The sequence below is a fragment of the Crocodylus porosus genome, unplaced genomic scaffold (genome assembly GCF_001723895.1).
Source record: "Crocodylus porosus isolate Cpor-Errol unplaced genomic scaffold, CroPor_comp1, whole genome shotgun sequence".
NCBI classification, from domain to species: domain Eukaryota; kingdom Metazoa; phylum Chordata; order Crocodylia; family Crocodylidae; genus Crocodylus; species Crocodylus porosus.
Window position 1 is genome coordinate 205,993,476 of NW_017728886.1, and position 19,268 is coordinate 206,012,743.

Here is a 19,268-nt window from a genome sequence, read left to right on the forward strand (position 1 = left end):
GAGTGAAGTCAGAAAGGCTTCCAATATTGCTTAATTTAGACACTTGGCAATACAGTCAGTGTTTTTGGTCAGTAAGATACAGAGCCAGAATGCTACCGGGGTTCTGTGTATCCAGCAACCTGAATAAAGCATCTTCTATGTGTTTATTACAGAAGTGTGTCTCTTCTCTATTAAGACTGACATGCTATGGATGCATAGAAGAAGGATGAGTTAAATATGACACCAAAATTACAACCTTGTTTTGATGGAAAGTGTATAGTGGAGTTGTCTATATGCAGAAGCTGGAAAAGGGACAAAAAGATCATTTGCAATACAGAGTTCCTGCTCATACACCAGTAAACCTGGTGTGTATGATTAATAATAAGATACTTGTGTTAAAAATAATTAATTTTGTCTGCATTTTTAGTCACATTATTAGTCATATTCCCCCATCCCCCTCACCATTTTTTGTTGCCCTCCACTGGACTCTCTCCACTCTGTCCACGTGCTTTCTGTAGTGAGGGGCCCAAAACTGAACACGGTACTTCAGATGTGGCCTCACCAGCATTGAATAGAGAGGAATAATCACTTCCCTTGAACTATTGGCAATATACCTACCAATGCAGCCCAGTATGCCATTAGAGTTCTTGGCAACAAGGGCATACTACTCGCTCATATTCAACTTATTGTCCACTATAACCCCCAGGTCTTTTCTGAAGAGCTGCTGTCCCGCCCTCCAACCCACACCCCATTGACTAGCCAGTTCCTCCCTCCCCTGGGTCTGCCAAAACTTCCATCCCACAAGCCACTCCTTATGTTGGCTTTATTGGTGTTTGCCAGTGCCAGGAGCCCAGGAAGTGGAGAAAGGGACAGGCTAGATTGGAGGGGTTGCTTCTGTGGGGAAGGAGTTGTTCATCTGAGGGTGGGGTATCAAAAATAGCCCCTGGTCCCAAGAGCAAGAGACTGCCCAACTCCCCAAGCCCCCTGCTGTCCCTCTAGCTCTCCTGATTCCCCCAAGCCCTCATGTATCCCTCCTCCCTATCCTGCCAAATCCACCCAGACCTCACCAATCACCCTCATGGACCCTGCTTGCCCCCTTGATCCCTGCAAACCTGCCTGGGGACCCTACTTGCTCCTTGATTCCCCCAAGCCTCCCCTGTAGACCCCACTTGCCCCTGATTCCCCAAAGTCCCCTTGATAGCCCCCCTATCCCGACTTGCCTTAGATCAGGTAGCCATTTTTAACTCGATGATTGTTGTTGCTTGTTAATGTTTCTGGGCTTTCAGCCTTGGAGAGTATAATATTCACTTTATCCATAGAACAGGTCCGATACATCTTCTCCAACCAAACAATGTCCCTTAATTCTCAGCAGGAGTGGCCACCAATATAGATACAAGGGTAATTCTATAACTGGGCCTATCACTCCTGGCATCCCACCCAACCTCTTGCTGAGTCTGTCAATTATTTCCAGTTTATGGTAAATGTAATGTGGAACATTTGTCTGAGACAGTTAACAAACAGGTAATTCTGTATCTCTTCTATTTCTTTTTATTTTCCTCAGATCTTTCTGTTTCTTCCTATTCACCCTGTAATACAGTACTGCTGAATTCTGATCGAGCAATACTTGAGCCAGCCCTAGACAGTTTTATACACATAATGAACACCCAGTCAAAAATTTTGCTGGTAACTGATAGGCTGGTTAACCCCTAAAATTGAGATAATCTTTGGTACCTCTGGGTAGTTGGTATTTGAACTCTCTAGCTGATTTGCGGTGTAATGAAATGGGCTGAACTGGTACCTTTTCTTTCTTCGCTTATTCCTGTTTGCAATCATTCCCTCAGAAACTGATTTGTTTTGTGCTGTTTTCCATTCACATCACGATCCAATCAAACTGCAGAATATAGGAAAGATCAAAGTAGTACAGCATACTCGTCTACAGTAATTCACAGAATATATGAGGCATTAAAATTTTCATTCCTCATTCTCGTAAGAAAGACCATAAAGGTAACAGAAAATGATGCAGAATATGAATCTATTCTTGAAACAATGATTATATCAAGAATGGGAAACAGTATGAACCAACAGACCCTTTCTTGTTACAATCTTTATCATTTTGAAAGCAGTTCTTGCTTTGTGTCATTCACACTTTCACTTTTCTCTTCATATCTGCCTGATATATTTGTTTAAATGACAAGCACAATTTAGATAATATAAACCTAACTTACCTTTTGCTCAGAACAGTTCTATTAATGTCCCCACTGAAAAAGAAGAGAAAAGTTTGGTTTTTACTTAGAAAAAATTACACTGGTGCATAATGGAAGAGAACTGTAAAGAAAGGTAAAAGTTTAAGTTAAAGTTGGTTTAACCTACAGCTTGACAAGAATCTTATCCACTAGCCTCATTGACATAATAAAAATATTTTGGAATAGGAAAGAAATAGAAATAATCAGAAAATAAAAATCTGCTAATATTATAGGAAGACTTTCTACTTGAGATTTGAATTGTGTTTGGGGAAATATGTATATGCTATATGTTAATGTGATTACATGACACAATTTACTGTGTGTGTATTTTGAACCTTGTGCAGAAAAGCAAATAAATTTTAAATTTTCAGGGCTTGTTCCAGCACCTATATACATTCATGGGACTTTTTCATTCCTGTCTATAGGCAATGAATTGATCTCAAAGAGATCAGGAGGGGAATATGAAGGTCTATAGGAAAATGCCTGAACAACAGTTGTTCCTAATCACAGATATTGGTGCTTAAACTATTGCTGATCAAAGGTGGAGCAAATGGGTGCAGTGGTGTGGTCACAGAGCTCTTCAGGACCTTGCTATGAGAGCAGCACCTTAGGACTTTTTTAGAAGTCCCCAAAACAGGTAAGAGTCCCTTCCAATTCAGTGCCCACTCCCTTCCCCTCCATGCCCAGTGGTACCTCCCCTTCCTCGCTCTCATTTCTTCCCTCCCACAACCATTACTGCCACTGTCCTCCAGCTGACCCAAAGAAGGGGGAACTCTAGAGCTTCTCCTGCCCTGCTCTAGCTGGGCTATACAGAGAGCAGTGGTGGCAAGCAGGTTCCCCCTCCCTACCTCATTCCTTGATTGTCCTCTACCAGTCTAGGAATAGGATCAGGGAAAGGGGAACATGCCTGCTGTCACCTCTGTTCCTGGCCAAGCTGGCTCCCCACTTAGCTACTCCTCACAGGCCTCAGCTGGATCATAGCAGGAGCAGCTGCAACAGTGATAGCTGGTACTGGTTGCTGGTCCAGCACTGCCCTTTTTAAAATCCTGGATCTGCCCTTTTTAAAATCCAGGATCTGCCTGTGCTACTACTATTTCAGTTTTGTGTCACTGGCACCCCCAGCCCGGCTTTTCACTTGATCTGGCAATAGTACTGACTGCTCTGGACCTGATCTAACAACGTGCTTAAGCACATGCTTCACTTCAAGCAGATGAGAAGTCCCACTGCAGTCGTTCCACAGCATTTAAAATGTTGTATGCATCTGTATAGAAGAAAAATAAATAACTGTCCCTATATTACCTGACCATTATGTTGTGCAATCTTTCTGTCCTTTGGACCAATGCTACAGATCTAATGAGCATGGTAACAATTTATATAACTGCTTAGGTATATTCAAGTACTTATTGAATATATAATCTTGGAAAGGTATCCTAGCTTTTATTTTGTAAATATTTAGTTTCATTCACTTCAACTCAGATTTTAGACACTGTATTTTCAGAGTAGACATCTTTTGCCTCAAAGTTATACAAATCTCAAAGCAGATAATCTCACTTCAGAAACATAGGCGCTAAGGGTTGACATTTCTTTAACAGAGCACTTTTAAGTGATAGTGTCTTGAATACCTATGCACATAGTATGGTTCTCATTTTATGTTTCATATCTGCATCCTGCATGTGCTTAACCTTATATACTCTGTGTAACCCCACTGCTTTTGGCGTTGCTTATGTAGGGCCTACCATTTTGTGTTGCTTTACCTCTTGTGTTGGTCCTGAATCACTGCACATCCTGAGTTCACTGAGATTGTTCACAGTGTGTAAAGTTGGGCATGAGAATTTCTCCTTGCAGGATTACAGCCTTGCTTATTATGAAAATATTTGAGGTTTAATAGGTATAAAATATACAAATATATCTTTGATCTTAAAAAATTGACTAGTCATCTATTACACTTAAGAAGATATAGCGAATAGTAATAGCAATTTCATGTTAGATATAAAATAATTAGTAAAAACATATTTATGAATGTTTAACGACTAATAGATAATATGTATGTTATTACACACTTGTTAAACATCAATGAAATGGTTTAAATAATGTACTGGAATTTCATTCACATAAAGCTGTCTTACTAAACGTAAATTAAATCCTGACTTCAGAGACTTAATTTAAAGTGTGACTGTTTTCACTAATGAGCTACCAATTTGTTTGCCCACATTGCATGTTCTAATTTGTGTTTATCATGATTTCTAAAAACATATGGGTGCCAAATGTGGCTATGTATCGTGCAAGTTACCTTCTGAGTTCTGCACTTTAAAACCTCCTGCAACATTCTCTTTTACTCACATGACCACCAATGTTTTATCAGAGGAATTTAATGCAATGAGTCTCCTGGATAGTGCTAGGTAATCTGTCCAGAGTCTCTGTGATCTTCAGAAAAGATCAATCCTATGTTCATAATTTACAAATTGTTCTGAGATATCAGACATCATCAGCCTTGTTATTTTCATACTGCAGTAAACACAAAAGGAAAAGGAGACATAAAACGTAAAAGGCCTTTTGCAACATAAAAGAGAATGCAAGGTTGATGTATCCTTTGCTCATGGTATTTTTTGGCAAAAGATACAATAACGTAAGTATCTTTCTGATTGATTAAAGTATTGAAGCGTATTCTTTGCTTCATAAATAATGCTCTATTACTTTTCTTCAAAGACAAGTAAACCTTGACAGACTGACCTTTTTCAGGGCAGGGAGTTGTTTCAGTGCCATAAATTATACTGTAAAACGAGTGGAAATGCTACTGAGAAGTGTGTGACAAAATAAGATTAAAGATTACTACACACAAAAGATTGTTGTTTTATTAATGGAGTCCTGTCAGGGGGATGAAAAATTGTCAGCTTTTTACTGGATGCTGAGATCACGTCAAACAGAAAATTATGAATGCATTTTCTTAAAGGCAACCATTTGTGTCAAAATAACAATATACTGATTAGTAACTCCCTTCCCCCGCCATCCCTCCTTCCCCTGATATTTTCACTTAAAACAGTTTCGGTGCTTTTCAAACAAAGTTAAGCTCTGGAGTTTGGCTTGAAATGCTAAAGGATTTTCGAGTCCACTGGCCTATGATGTTATATACAGGTGTACAAACATAATACGGAAGACACTTTACAGGAACAGAAGCCTAACCATTTCCATTATCATATGCATTTCCAAGAGAGAAAGAATATAGTATTTCCATTTTGATTACTTTATCTAGGACACACAATTTGAGACAAAAACAGATGGTAGTTTGAAAAAAAAAGTGTGGGGGGTATAATTTAAATAAGTAGTCCAAGGGCTTGCTTTAAAATTACCTGTATAACTTGTCAAATGAATTTTTTCCATTCCATGAACACACAGGCTTTCCAAAATGAAAAGATACAGCAAATAAGCTCATTTAAAATGGAGCAGCTTGCAATGATTAGTTTAAAGAATTCTGTGGATTTTCTCTTTTTTGATACATTTGCCCGAAAATCCTGATCAATGATTTCTGGATCAATGCTATGTATAAGGTGATAAATAATGATGGAAACTGAAGGAAAATGGAATACAACACTGAGCCTAAGTGAAGAGAGTATAGAAATCAAAGTTTTTCTTGATGTTTGAGCCAGTACATTTCATTCAGGTAATAAAAACTATAATAGTACCATGGAATAAATCACTTTCCACTACAGATCATTATTAAGATGATTAGATAAGAAGTCCATGTATTGGCATTCATTATAATCAGCAGCAAAGGACCTGGATCAGAATTACCCTTATTATGGAAAACACTGTAACAATGACAGAATGTATATCATAAGCTGTAAACAGATTTCAAAAGACATGACAGTGCTTGAATATAAGAGCCAAAGGCTAAAATAATGATTAGATCAGATGTTTTCTTTTACATGTAACCATCTAATGCTAATGCTACTTTATACCCAGGGCCAGCCCTAGGCATTTCATTGCCCTAGGCAAGCTGCAGTATATGGCCCCTGCAACCTCAGCTCACTTGTCTGTCTCCCCACCCCATTTTTTAACATTTTTATAGCTTTGTTTAGTTTCATACTCAGAAGAAAGATTTCTCTTGAAAAATAATTTATATGAACCTTGCTACTGTATGTCTCCCTTGTACTGGTTCTTCTTTCTCTTTATATTTTCCTGTGATTTTTATTTTTTTCCTGATTGCTGTAGGTCTTGATATATCTTTTCAACCCCAAATCTGTGGTTACTCCCCAGGCTTATTTTGCAAATGTATTTCCATCTTTCTACTTCTCTCCATCAATCTCACTTCTTTCCACTCCCTCTCTGTTCCATGCTTCAAACAAAAACTCATCCATTCTCTGCCCCTATTCACCCTCATGCTTATACTCCCATATGCTAGCATCTAGTTTGTGACTCTAACACCCACTTAGCCACCTAAACAAAATCATTTTTGTCTTCTCATCTCTGCCTGTGTGTACATAGGTTCCCACACTCCATTGCTCTTCATGCCCCACATCAAATAGTCCTATAAATACCAGATTATATCTCCCCCACTTAGAACTCTATAAAGTTGCTTATTTAAACTTATAGAAAATATCACATTCTTTATTGTAGGATTGCAGAATTATTTTACAACACCTCTACCAACAGCCATATTGTTCTGATCCTCACTGAATTCTACAAGATGCTTCATAAGGAAGTCATTCACCCATACACAGAAATTCCTAATCTGACGTGATGCCTCTTTCCCCTCAAATAGCCACATCAATTTACTGGCTTCCCAAAAATAGCCACTCACTCACTGACTATCCCTTTTTCTATACACTCATATTCCTTGTGTTGAGGGCTGCATCCTAATCTCCATCAGGGAAAAGATTAGACTACTTGGAGCAGCTACTTCTCCTCATCCCAGAAGGAAAGGGGAATTGTTCTTAATCTCTTACATGAGATGGCCAAAATAGAGTTAAAATAGAGATGAACTTTGCTGAGAGATTGTAGAGTTGCTTGAATAATATACTGAAAAACATAATTGAACATTTATTTGCAGACTTCACACTTTCCTTTTGAAGATAGGTTTCTGTGATTGCTTGTCTGTAAATTGGACAAATAAGATTTCTCTATTTGTAAATGTGTATGAATTATGTAACATTTTGAATAATAGAAAATATATACCTTTAATGTTAAACAAACTAGTTTCTTTTTCTTCACTTAGTGGTTTATTTCTGCTACCTCGGCACACAATTTGTTGCTAGAGTAAGGGCACTTCTTTTTTGCCCAAGATGTTTAGACATATACAGAGACACCCTAAAAAAGAAAGACGTGCATACAGAGAAGAAATTTAGTAAACCAGATGCAACATGGTATTAAGGGCTTCAGTTTTACAACTTGAAAAACTCTATGCCTTCTATACAATGAACTTAGAATTTTTTACAGAGCAAACAATCCCTATGCTAGAAAAGATCTATATCTTCTATGCAAACCACCATCACCAAACTCATCTATTTTAACATGAAGCTCTTTGGTTTTACATTGTGCCTTTTAAACTTGACAGGACCTACCATTCTGCAACTTTTATGACTGAGTGATTTAGAGTACATTTTAGGTGACAAGTACTGATGCATTGATAGTCACAACCATGTCTCAAAGTGAAGTTAGAAACAGAGCATTGCAGTTACAATACACAGAAAGCTGAACCAAATAGGTAACCTGAATTATTGCTTTGACAGTGCCTGGCATTGAAAATGTATTCATTTTGCTTTTGTACAGAAAAAAATTCAGGTTATTCAAAAGTAACATACAAAATGGTGTTTCAATTCATGGCTGTTTAACTTGTAAGCAGCCAGGGCCTGTATATCCCATGGGCTGGACAAGTTAGGGGCCGTGCCCTCCATCCCTTCTCCCCCTGCCACCCCATACAGCAGAATCAAACTCAGAATCTATTGAATTTAAGAAACAACTTATTACCCAGGCTCTGTGCCTTCATATTCCAAGTACAGCCAGATTTTCAGCTGATGTAAATCAACACAGCTCCATTTTCAGAAATGAAACTGTGCTGATTGTTACCACCTGATACACTACAATATTTATGTTTCTTTACAGCATTCACCATTAAGATGTCAATGTTTCAAATGTTCTGCATAATACTTTGAGCTACATCTCTAATGAGAGGTGTAGTAAATACTTAGTAAATCAGACATGACAGTGTGATAATCGTTGGAGGACACTGTTTTTAAGGGAAATCACTGTAAATATTTCCCTTAATTGTATTCATCAAACTGTGTGTCTTCATGTTTAACTCAGCAACTTCTCACAACTCTTAATAGTGTCATCTTTTAAAATGTATATATAAAGCTTTTTTCCACTGATGAAATGATTAAACTCTGAAATCACTTCAATAAAAAGTATCACAAAAGATCTAACGAAAAAGATTTTACATGAAAATAAACCAAAGATCCAAAATAAAGAAGTAGGCAACCATATTTTTAAAAGACTTATCGTAAACAGAATACCCACATTTTAGTAAGGACCTCAATTTCTCTGTCCCCAATAAAAGGGTCAAATGTTTTAATTTCAGTTTTCATATTAAAACACAGAGACCACATATTTAAGGCTATAATGGCCAGTTGCACTCACACAACGGATAGCTTCAGTTACAATAGATACTTATCTATACACTTGCCTGCTTTGCTTATGCAAATATGAATGTTTTGTACTGACAGAGTTTCGTTTCTGCTTTGAAAATTCATTCCTAAGTAGTCAAGTTCAAAAAGACAGTTGCAGTTATCTTTTCCTCCTCTTAAGATTTCTGATACCCTGCTGATAGACTGCAGTGAAGACTGCAGGGTGTTTAAATGGCTAAGCTCTTCTAACACACCTTTTTCCCAATTTCCATAGTTCTTTATTCTGTCTTGGCTTGCTAGTGACGCTGACAACAAGGAGCAGAAGTCAGCAAATCTTGAGACTTTTCCATAAGCCCCAAGTAAGTGACAGCACACAGTTGTGCTGCTTCAGGACTGGACTAGGAATCAGGTTGTGATTCAAAGATCTAGAGAGTGACAACCAAGGCCTTTGTTCCTACCTTGAACTGGGATTTGTGAGAAATGTAATCTGGACTGGTCTTGTTTGTGGTGCTGGTTACTTCTTGCTCTGTACAGCTTCAGCTGTGCTGCCTGGTGAACTGGGGACACAGAGCAAAGGTGTGGCATGCAGGGCTGGATACAGGCATGGGCAAACTGGGCAGCTGCCCAGGGCCTGGACAACAAGGGGGCCCAAAAATGGTGAAAATAATGATTATTATAATCATTATCTCTGGCAAAGGGGGGGCAATACTAAAAGTTTGTCCAGGGCCACCAGGAGTCTAGGTATGGTGCTGCATGCATGGCACAGCAGCCCACAGAGCTTGCTCTCTCATCTATGGTGCTATGAATAACGTAGGCAGCCCACAGAGAGTGAAGGGGCACTTTCCACCCATATGGACAACAAGTTATAATCTCAATCATTTTTGGCAGAATTCATCTCTGGAATTACTGCATTAGGGTCAATGAGTGAATGTGGCCAATTTAATTTTAAAATTACTGCTTAAAAATAGTTAATTATGTGTCAGATTATGATTCCAGCAATTACATTCTGACTGGGATTTGCTTTCAGACCCTATGTCAGCTTTTAGACTCAAAGGATTTAGAAAAGATTTAGGCAAAATCATAAAAGCTACCTTCATTTTATTATTCTATCAACTTAGCTTGACCTATAGCAAACACACAAAGGGTTTCTAGTAAAAAAAATCCTAGCTTTGTAAATAAATAATTGGACCAAAAGATGATTCTCTTGACTGGAGGGAAAAAAACTGTAATACTGGCTAAAAGTATTTCAACTCTTTTTCTGCCTATAAATATTAATGTACACAGTAATAAATTACACACATGAATGGCACTTTATTACTTGAAACTAAACTATTAAAAGCCTTATTTAGATTGCACAGCAAATAATGTAATTAAGGTCAGCTAAGCAAGGCCGACCCTACATGTATTAAGTGCCCTGAGCAAATGCTGGATTTGGCCCTTGGCTCTTACACCACATCCTAGTTTCTTTCTGATACCAAACTATACATCTCAGCAATACTCCCAGCCTCCGATCTGTGTCACTTCCTTTTGAAAGGTTACACTTGATTTGGTCCCTTGCCACAGTCTTTCTTAATTTCCATTTATGCTTCAGAGTTTTGCAGTGCTGTTAAAAGTAAGTGCTGAAAGAATGGGCCAAAACGACGCTGGGATGCACCTGAGGTCCAAAGATCTTGCTCCGTAGAGCTGAGAGAGAACAGGATAACCTCCTCTTTTGATGCTAAAGAAAGATGCCCCTGATAGGCAGAAATTCTGCAAATGGAAAATAGTATGTCAAGGCTGGCTTTAAGATGAGTGACAACAGAATTCCCCAAATTAGTCCACAGCTGTGGAAAAGTGTTATCCTCAGTCTCTACTTAAGGCTTTATTTGCAACTAAAACTGAAGGAGGAAAGCATGTCCTGCAGAATAGTCTTAAAGCAGACATTGTTACTCTTCATTCTCAAAGTGTGTTTCTATTAACTAGTTAGAATATAAAAATAACACTTTCATATTCAGCAGATCTCGGGTCCTAGATCGTATATTCCCTGGGTTATTTGTAGAAGCAACACAGATATAAGGAAATGAACCAGATTCTATTTCTTCTGACAAGGGTGCCAGGGGGAAGCTTCGATGGTCACGTCCCTCTTTCAGACCACACTGCGGGAGCAGTTGCCAGGGTCTCTTTTAAGTCCCCAAACCAGAGAAGAAGTCCCCCTCTCCATTCCCCTCTGCACTAAGCTCCACATCCCATCTCCACTTCTCCCATTTCCCTACTTTTTTGCCTACTACTGCCACCATTCGCAGTATCTCCAGCTGCCTCAGAGGTGAAAAGAGGTCCAGAGATGCTCCCACCCTGCTCCATCTGGGCTTCACTGGTAGCCAGGTTCAGCTGGAGACAGAAGCAAGAGTGGGTTCTCTCTCCCTGTCCAATCTTGAGTAATTCCCACCAGTACAGGAGCAGGCTAAGGAAGGGGAAAGCCACCCATTGCCATTGTCCCTAGCTGAGCCCAGTTTCCTACATAGCCCACCTGGAGCAGGGCAAAAACAGCTCTGGAGGTCCCTCAGGGCAGATGCAAACAGCAAGGAAAGCAGCAGCAGTGAGGGAGGGAGGGAAATAGGGAGGGGAAGGGAAGAGAAATGCTGCTGAGCATGAAGCAGGGGGAGGGGTTATCTGGTTCAGGGACTTATAAAGTCCTCAGATGCTGCTCCAAATGCATGGTCTGCCCTGCCTGGTTGGAGGGAATAAAGCTTGGTGTAGAGAAGCAACCACCACTGCAGCACCAGTCACTGCTCCCACAAACTCCTTTACAAAATCCTGGATCATCCCACACTTCTCATGAGTCATTATAAAAACACCAACTAAATCCCAATGAGAGGCTGGGCCTTCAGAATCTTTATTATTGTGTGGGGACAAAAGTTCAGAGCCTAGGTTGATTATCAGATATCTGGTTTAATTTATAAGAGTTAACTCAGACACTTGGTGGGCTCATACACATGCACTTTAATGTGTATTAGCCTATTTTAATGTGCATTAAAAAGTCACAAAAAAGCTGTGCTCTTTAGCTAATGCACATCCAAATAGGCTCATGTGCTTTTTTCTAGTATCTCACAATGGAGGTACTAGATTTAATGCACATTACCTAAAGTGCATTAATGAACATGTAGACATGCCCATGTGCTAAAGTACCATAGCATCAGCGGGCACAAACCATGATGCCACAGGTACGTCTCCATAGCAATGAGCTCCCTTGGTATAATGCATTGCTATGTAGCAGCTAAAAACGACCATGCACGGCCATTATGGCACAGTATGGCCTGTTACTGCACCATCATTTAGTACTTCCAAAAGGAAGCACTGAATGACAGTGCAGTAACAATGGTGCCATAGAGGCATGTGTAGAAGCACCTAGTGAGATGCATATATTGTCTGACAAAAGAAGTAGTTTTCACTGGAAGTCAGGGGTGATCAGATTTGTAAAGGTGCTTAAAGATGCAGATAGGAGTCTGGTAGGATTTTCAAAGAAAGCAAGGTGTTTTAAGTTTTTATTAATTATAATGGGACTTAGGACTCTGTATATTCTTGAAGATCCTTCAGGGGCCTATCTGCATTTTGAATGCCTTTAAACGAGTATTTAGGACTTTCATGATGAAGCACAGACCTTCAGGCTCCCTTTCTAAATCAAGATGCCTGTATACTCCATATTACCAACTAAGCTTTCAAGCTAAAAATGAGCTTCAAAAGACAGGTTATGCTTTAGTTCTCAATCACAGCTAATGGCTGAATACCTAAAGCCATGTAAATACTCATTTTGATTCCTGACAGGTTTGGAATATTATCTGTTATAAATCTTTGCATTAATGAATGCATTGTAAATCAACCCCAGGAGGAAGAAAATATTAAGTAATGCATATATTAGAGGATTTAGTATTAGAATAGTCAATCATTATCATTGTTCTTCTATGCAATAATACATACATTTGCTTTTAGTAAGCAGATATTAACACTTCTTATATGTCAAAAATGTACATGCAGTAGTGAACAATTGCTTTATAAAGTTTTTCATTAAAAACCAGTCAAATAATGTTTGAATATCATTATGGTTTAGTTAGCATCCTTAAAATATTGAAGTTTCTATAATAGCTTGAAAGTACATTAGATAATAAGAAATGTAACTATTAAAATATGATATATGGCTATGCCTAGTATGAGGATATTTCTAATTGGATTAAGAAACTGAAATAATCACTAAACCCATTGTTTCTAGGGCTCTCTGAGGTCACTGATTCAGTTTCACTATGTTAGATAAAGACAAACTGTAAGAGGAAAAAGAAAGAACTAGAATATTTTTCTCCTTGTGTCTGGCAATTACTTCTGTTGAATAGGTGACTTCATCGTTTTCTTGGACTATTTGTAGTTCTAGGACAATTGCCAATGACACATTTTCTCAACTATTCAAAGGCATCATTCAAGTCTTGTTTACACAAAAACTGCCAGAGAAAATATTCACCTGAAATTCAGTCCCCCTTTCTCTATGGTCAACACTACGCATCAGAAGTGTTAAGATTTTTTTTCTGTTGCAATTAATAGGAAATTGCCACCATCCATCATTTTTAATACAACTGATATTCATGTCCACTAGGGAAATATATGAAAGACAAATACCCGGATTGCTTAAGGTTGATCTCAAGGTCATTCAAAATGATCCACAGGAAACATTTACAGGCAGCTGAAATTGCTTATAATTTGTCAGTAATCTTTTGGAGCAGTCTATTGTAGATAAGTTGTGTCTTGATAATTTGGAGTGGCCAACATGAGTTTTGATTCAAAGAGACAGGCTTTGAGTAGGTTAAATGAAAGAGAACACGTTTATGTAATCTTAAGCCTTGCAAGGCAGGGAGATCAGTGGTAGACATCTCCCAGTGGTGCTTTCTTACACTGTTTGGTTTGATATACTAGTTTGATTTAATACCAGATTATAGAGCCATAACCTTGTACTTCTTTTTTGTTTACTAAAAGAAAGGTACAGTGTTTTGAAAAGATGTCACTTGTGTGTTTTTTATGGCAGATCTGTCAATTGAGCAGATCTGGGAAGAGTTGCATAGCAGAGCTATAGCAAATTTACAAATTGGATGTTCATCTGTTTTTACAGTATGTTTTGAAAATGTCAGTGTTTTTCCCGCATGAAATGATGCCGACCACAGTAGAAGCTTTGAATGCAGGAAATCAGACTCAAAGTAAAATAAAATCATTGTATCAGTAAGGCAAAGAAATACATTGAAAATTCAGGAACTTAAACTCCTAGTAGAAAAATAAATATGTAATTTTTGTTGGGCTCTAGAGAGGAGCGATTTATGGATCAAATCACCAAGGGAGTCAAAAGCACAGTCAGAGTAAGTATTAATGTAGTGGAGCAGTCAACCAGTGTTAAGATTAAGAGAAGAGAACTAGAGGGCATTTTCATTTTTTTAATGTTAGCATTTGTCAGCTATAAAGAAGGATAATATCAGATACAGTCAAAGAGATTCTATGATTTTGGACACTACATCCTCTGCAGTCAGAATTAACTTTTCAGAACATTGGTGCCTTTTAATTTTTTTCACATCATGTTTTGTTTCACCTTTATCAGCAATGAAGATAATGTGCCTAGATACTACAGGGTGGACATATTGATAGATATAAATTAATAACCAACTGTTACAAAATCTGGTATCTGATTTCTCTAAAGATGGGTAAAATTAAATCATATAGTTGTACATGAAAGAGATCAAATATATACGGTAAAATTGTGTATAAGGCTCATACACTACTTAAAACATGCCTACCTATTTTCTGCCTATTTCCAGCTACTGGATCTTTCAAGGGTACCATTGTAATTGGCTTTCCCTACTTACAGCTTCCCAATGGTGCTACTCCAGAAATCCAGGTCACATGTGACTCTGGTGTTGAAGTCACCAAAGAAACTCTTGCTCTCCTTGCAAGTATTAGTCAGAATGTGGTCAAGGTTGGAGTAGAGCTATTCTTTGACATCAGCCTCAGCATCAAGCATTGGGGCATACTTAATAATGGTAGCATACTTGTTGTTGCTAAGCTTAAGACAAAGGGTCATAAGATGTTCATTAACGACCACAGGGAGAGCTGTAAGTTGACTGACAAACTGATTCTTGATGGCAAAGCTGACTTCATGAATATATCCATCCTGGGATGGGTTTCCCTTCCCCTCCATCCTCTTCCCTCACCTAGCCCTTATTTGGTCATTTTGTCTCACTCAGAGCTTCAGTGTCAATGTTGTAGCACACTAGTTCTCTGGAGACAACAGCAGTTCTTTCTGGTCATTCATTGCCTTAGTTATCCATCAAGTTATCCATAAAGGTTCTATAGGCTATTGTTGGTTCATCAAGACTTCAGCAGTTTAATCTTTACCACTTTTCCTCATGGAAAATAACAGGGAATCTTAGACACAGTCTCTTCTTATTAATGTTGTTCAGTGTTCTGGCCATTGAATGAGGGAAGCCTCAGTGAACATGCATGTATTGAATAATTAACCTCCTTTAAAGGAGCAGCACAATTCCTCATTTCAAATATGGTGATATTGTCTTCGATCTACGGCTGCCCCTTCCTCTTCAATGTCCAATCATTTTTAGATATAGCATTATTTTTTAAAAATATCTTCATCCCCACAATTATAAGATACCTCTACATTTAATATACATTGTTGTAAAAGCTACGAAACACAACCTCTATCCTCAATCCAATTCATTCAATACAGAAGCCAGGATAAGGCCCACATATCACTTAACTACCAATTAAACTCTATTTTGAGTGTTTTTAAGTGGGAATTAAGTGTTTTCCCTCACTGAGGTGAATTTTCATCCTAGCCTTGTCAGGGTATGTCAACCAAATCTAATATACTACAGAGTGTCACTCTGAAAATATGTTCTTCCCATTTCAAATGCCAAATAATGTAATTTGGCTACTTCCATTGGGACAGTTGTGGGTATGCACCATTATGTATGCTCACAAGTAAGGAGCTGAAAGTTGTGTTGGTTCCACCTAGGGCACATACCAAACAGCAGCAACATTATATATTTTTGGTATTGGGAGTGAGTGAAAAATGGGAGTGAGTGAATAGTCCCTAGGGTGGACATAGTATGGACAAGCCCTCAGACAAAAATCGTCTTTTTCTCACAAAACTAAGCTATGAAGTATTCCTCATACTATGAAGTATTAAAAAGTAATGGAAATTATGGGGGGGGAGCATTTTGTGCACAATGATCATTTACTGGACCACACTACTTCTCTATACAGTCATAAATGATGGGTGCATTAGACAATCCTGCCATCAGTGTTTCCTGCTGCTTTGTAGTTTTCCACTTTGTCACAGATGTACAGCTAGGGCAGCCATTCTGTTGTTAGCTTTTGAAACGCCTTCATAAAAACTCTTTTTTCTTTGAAAATATACTGTATGGTTTGGCAAAGATTTCACCATACCTCTTCAAGTCTGGAACATGATTAATGCTGTAACTGATCACCAAAGCATGTAGCAGATCACTGAGAACTGGATTTTTTTTTTTTTTGCATATGTGGTGGACTTACGTGCTCGAGCCCCGGCACGTCCTGGGTTCGAGAATTCTCAGTGCTGATTGGTGGAGCCCATCCACCAATTGGGGAAGATCAGGACCTGCAAGCTGCAGGTACACTGGACTTCAAGGGGTGGAGCTCCCTGAGGGTATAAAAAAGAGTGTCATGAGCCACATGGGGAGGATGCAGTGAGGGATGTTGGAGAGTAAAGAGCCCGAAGAGGGCCTTCACCAGGATTCCTTCTTCGCCCCAGCAGTACCACAGATCAGCGCATGCGGCTCAGGCTCTGGGAGCTGCGTTGAGGTGGCTCGAGCCTGCATCCCCAGCAGGGGACCGGTTGGAGTGGTATGCAGACCGGCACATGAAGAGCCAGCCCTGGGAGCAGTTTGAGGCTGCTCAGGTTATCCCCAGCCTAGGCCCGATAGCCAGAGCCTCACAGTGTGGCCCGGCCAAGCCCCAGAGCCTAGAGCAGGGCCCAGGAAAGGGAAGGCCCAGCCAGCAGTGGTTGGAGTCTCTCTGCGCCACCCTGCTAAGAACTAAAAGAACCCTCAGTGCCCAAAGTGGGGCACAGGGCCAGCAGGAGGAGAGGTCTCAGTATGAGGCAGACAGCACTGGGGGGCCTGTGACTGAACGGAGGACCCTGAGGCCCAGCCATCAGCTTCTCAGAGAGGACTGTGAGTTGCTAGCAGAATTGGGTTCTGCAGGGGAGGCATTCCTGAAATAAGTCCTCCTTCCCCACAGAGGGAAGCCCCAGGTGAAAGGTTCTCTCCCAGCTAGACCTGTAAGAGGGGAGGCACCCCTCGCTAACTGGAATCCAGGGGTAGACACACCTTATATTGTGTAAAGCTGCATCTTATATTTTGTGAGATTGTTATCATAATTATGTACAACATGTGATGGGATTGGTTTAGTTTTGTATAATTTGTTCCTCAGTGGTGTGCTGCCTGCTCACACCTCCCCCCTCCCCCTTTCTTTTCTATCCAGTTGTACTCTGCCAGTGGTTCCTCTGGGTTTCCTGTAAACTACCTGTTGACCCTAACTTACCTGGTTCACCCATCTGGGTATCCACCCCTCCTTGCATGGCCATCCTGAGGACCCAACAGTTGTACCGGGCCTCTGTAGGGCGCAGGGTTGAGAAGGCCATCCCCAAGGTGGGTTGCCCACTGGGACAAGTAGTCCCAGAAGGTGGTTCCTGGCTTACCATATTGTAAATATTTATCTGTATATCCTTAGTGTTGTTGAATGATATCATTGGGAACACTTACCAGAAGTTTTATTTGTTGGGTGATACCTACTGAAATACTAATCTGTATATACTGGTAAGAATAATGTGTATATTGTAATTTAATAAACTGTAAATAGTTAAGAACATTGGCATGGAGCTGATCCTATAGAGGAAAGATGGACCTAAGCTCAAATCACAGGTGTCCCTCTCACAGCACTGTCGCCTGCCTCATCTATCTCTTCCAATTGAGGGCAGGCATACCCTTGGGTATTCCCGGATTACACATAGGTCAGAAGATAGATTGTGGACTACCCACACTATCAGTGGAAGAGGAGATAACCTCTACTTTATAGGTCATCTCCCTGATCTGGCTCAATATGTAAAACGTATCTATTATATAAATGACATAGAAAAAGAAACCTCATAATGCTATTTCCATTCTTAGCTCTGCCTTGCCTACTTTAGTGTTTTTTTCCTCCACTGGTCCTCCTTACCATTATTCCCCATTTTATTTTGTTAGAACATACTCACTTTATTTCCACTATTGAAATATCACTGAGATCAGATCTGACCTGTCGTTTTAAAGAAAGAAGTACTGTCACCTATATGAGCATCCCTTGTAGCTTGAATTAGCTCTTAGTGGCACTTCAGTATCTATGCCAAAGGACAGATGTAAAATCTGCTCACAGATTAAGGTTCTGGTAGTGAAAGTTTCAAAAGAACTTATGTGCTTAATTCCCACGACAGACCTGCAATGAGGTCTACATACTAGGACCTCTCATACATCTAATATAAGTCATCAATTCATTGCAGGAGGACCTGCTGCTGAGATGAATAATATGGGAGAATCAGAGAAAGAAACAAGGTGGTGGAGGAAGAAGAAATGGAAAGAAAAAAAATCAAGACGACAATTTGAATTTCTCACAGAACAATGGAATGTATTTCAGTCTCAAGTAGGGCTTCACAGGCATTGTGCTCAGTACATCACCTCAAATCTGACTCAGGTGAAGTTTAACGAAGTATTCAATAAATAATGTGCTTCTCTTTGTAATTACTAATTTCATAATAGCAATAAGAGACCTTACTGTACAGCATGCTAAAGAATGGCCATTTCTCAGAAGAGGCAGCTCTCAGCTTTCAGCATAATCTATAACAAAGAACAAAAAGTTCAATAATATCTCAATATCTGTCACCTTGCTGCCTCTTGTGACCTGAGTGGTGAAAGCCCGCTGCGCCCCCGCTCCTCCGAAGCCCCCCAGACACCCCCTCAGCAGCTGCAGAGCCCCCTGCCGACCCCCAGCATAGCCGGAGGTAAGTGGGCTCATGGTGGGAAGGAGTTAACTCCTCGCTCCCTGGGAGGAGGCAGCTGCGTGGAGCCGGGCCGGGTCAAGCCCCAGCCCAGGCCCCTACTTGGCCCAGCCCCCCAGGGAGAGAGAAGAGAAGAAGGGGGTACTCACCAGTCCCCCTCCTGTAGGGCAGGGCCCCCCAAATCCTGGGCAGGGCCCCCCCTGGCCTGAGAAATCAGCTTTCCCCAAAGGCAGGCCCACTGAGCATGCGCGCAGTTTAAAAGGGCCCGCCAAACAGGGAAAAAAAGGCTCAGTTAGGCTCCAGAGTGGTGAGAGACGCACGGGTGAAAGCCCGCTG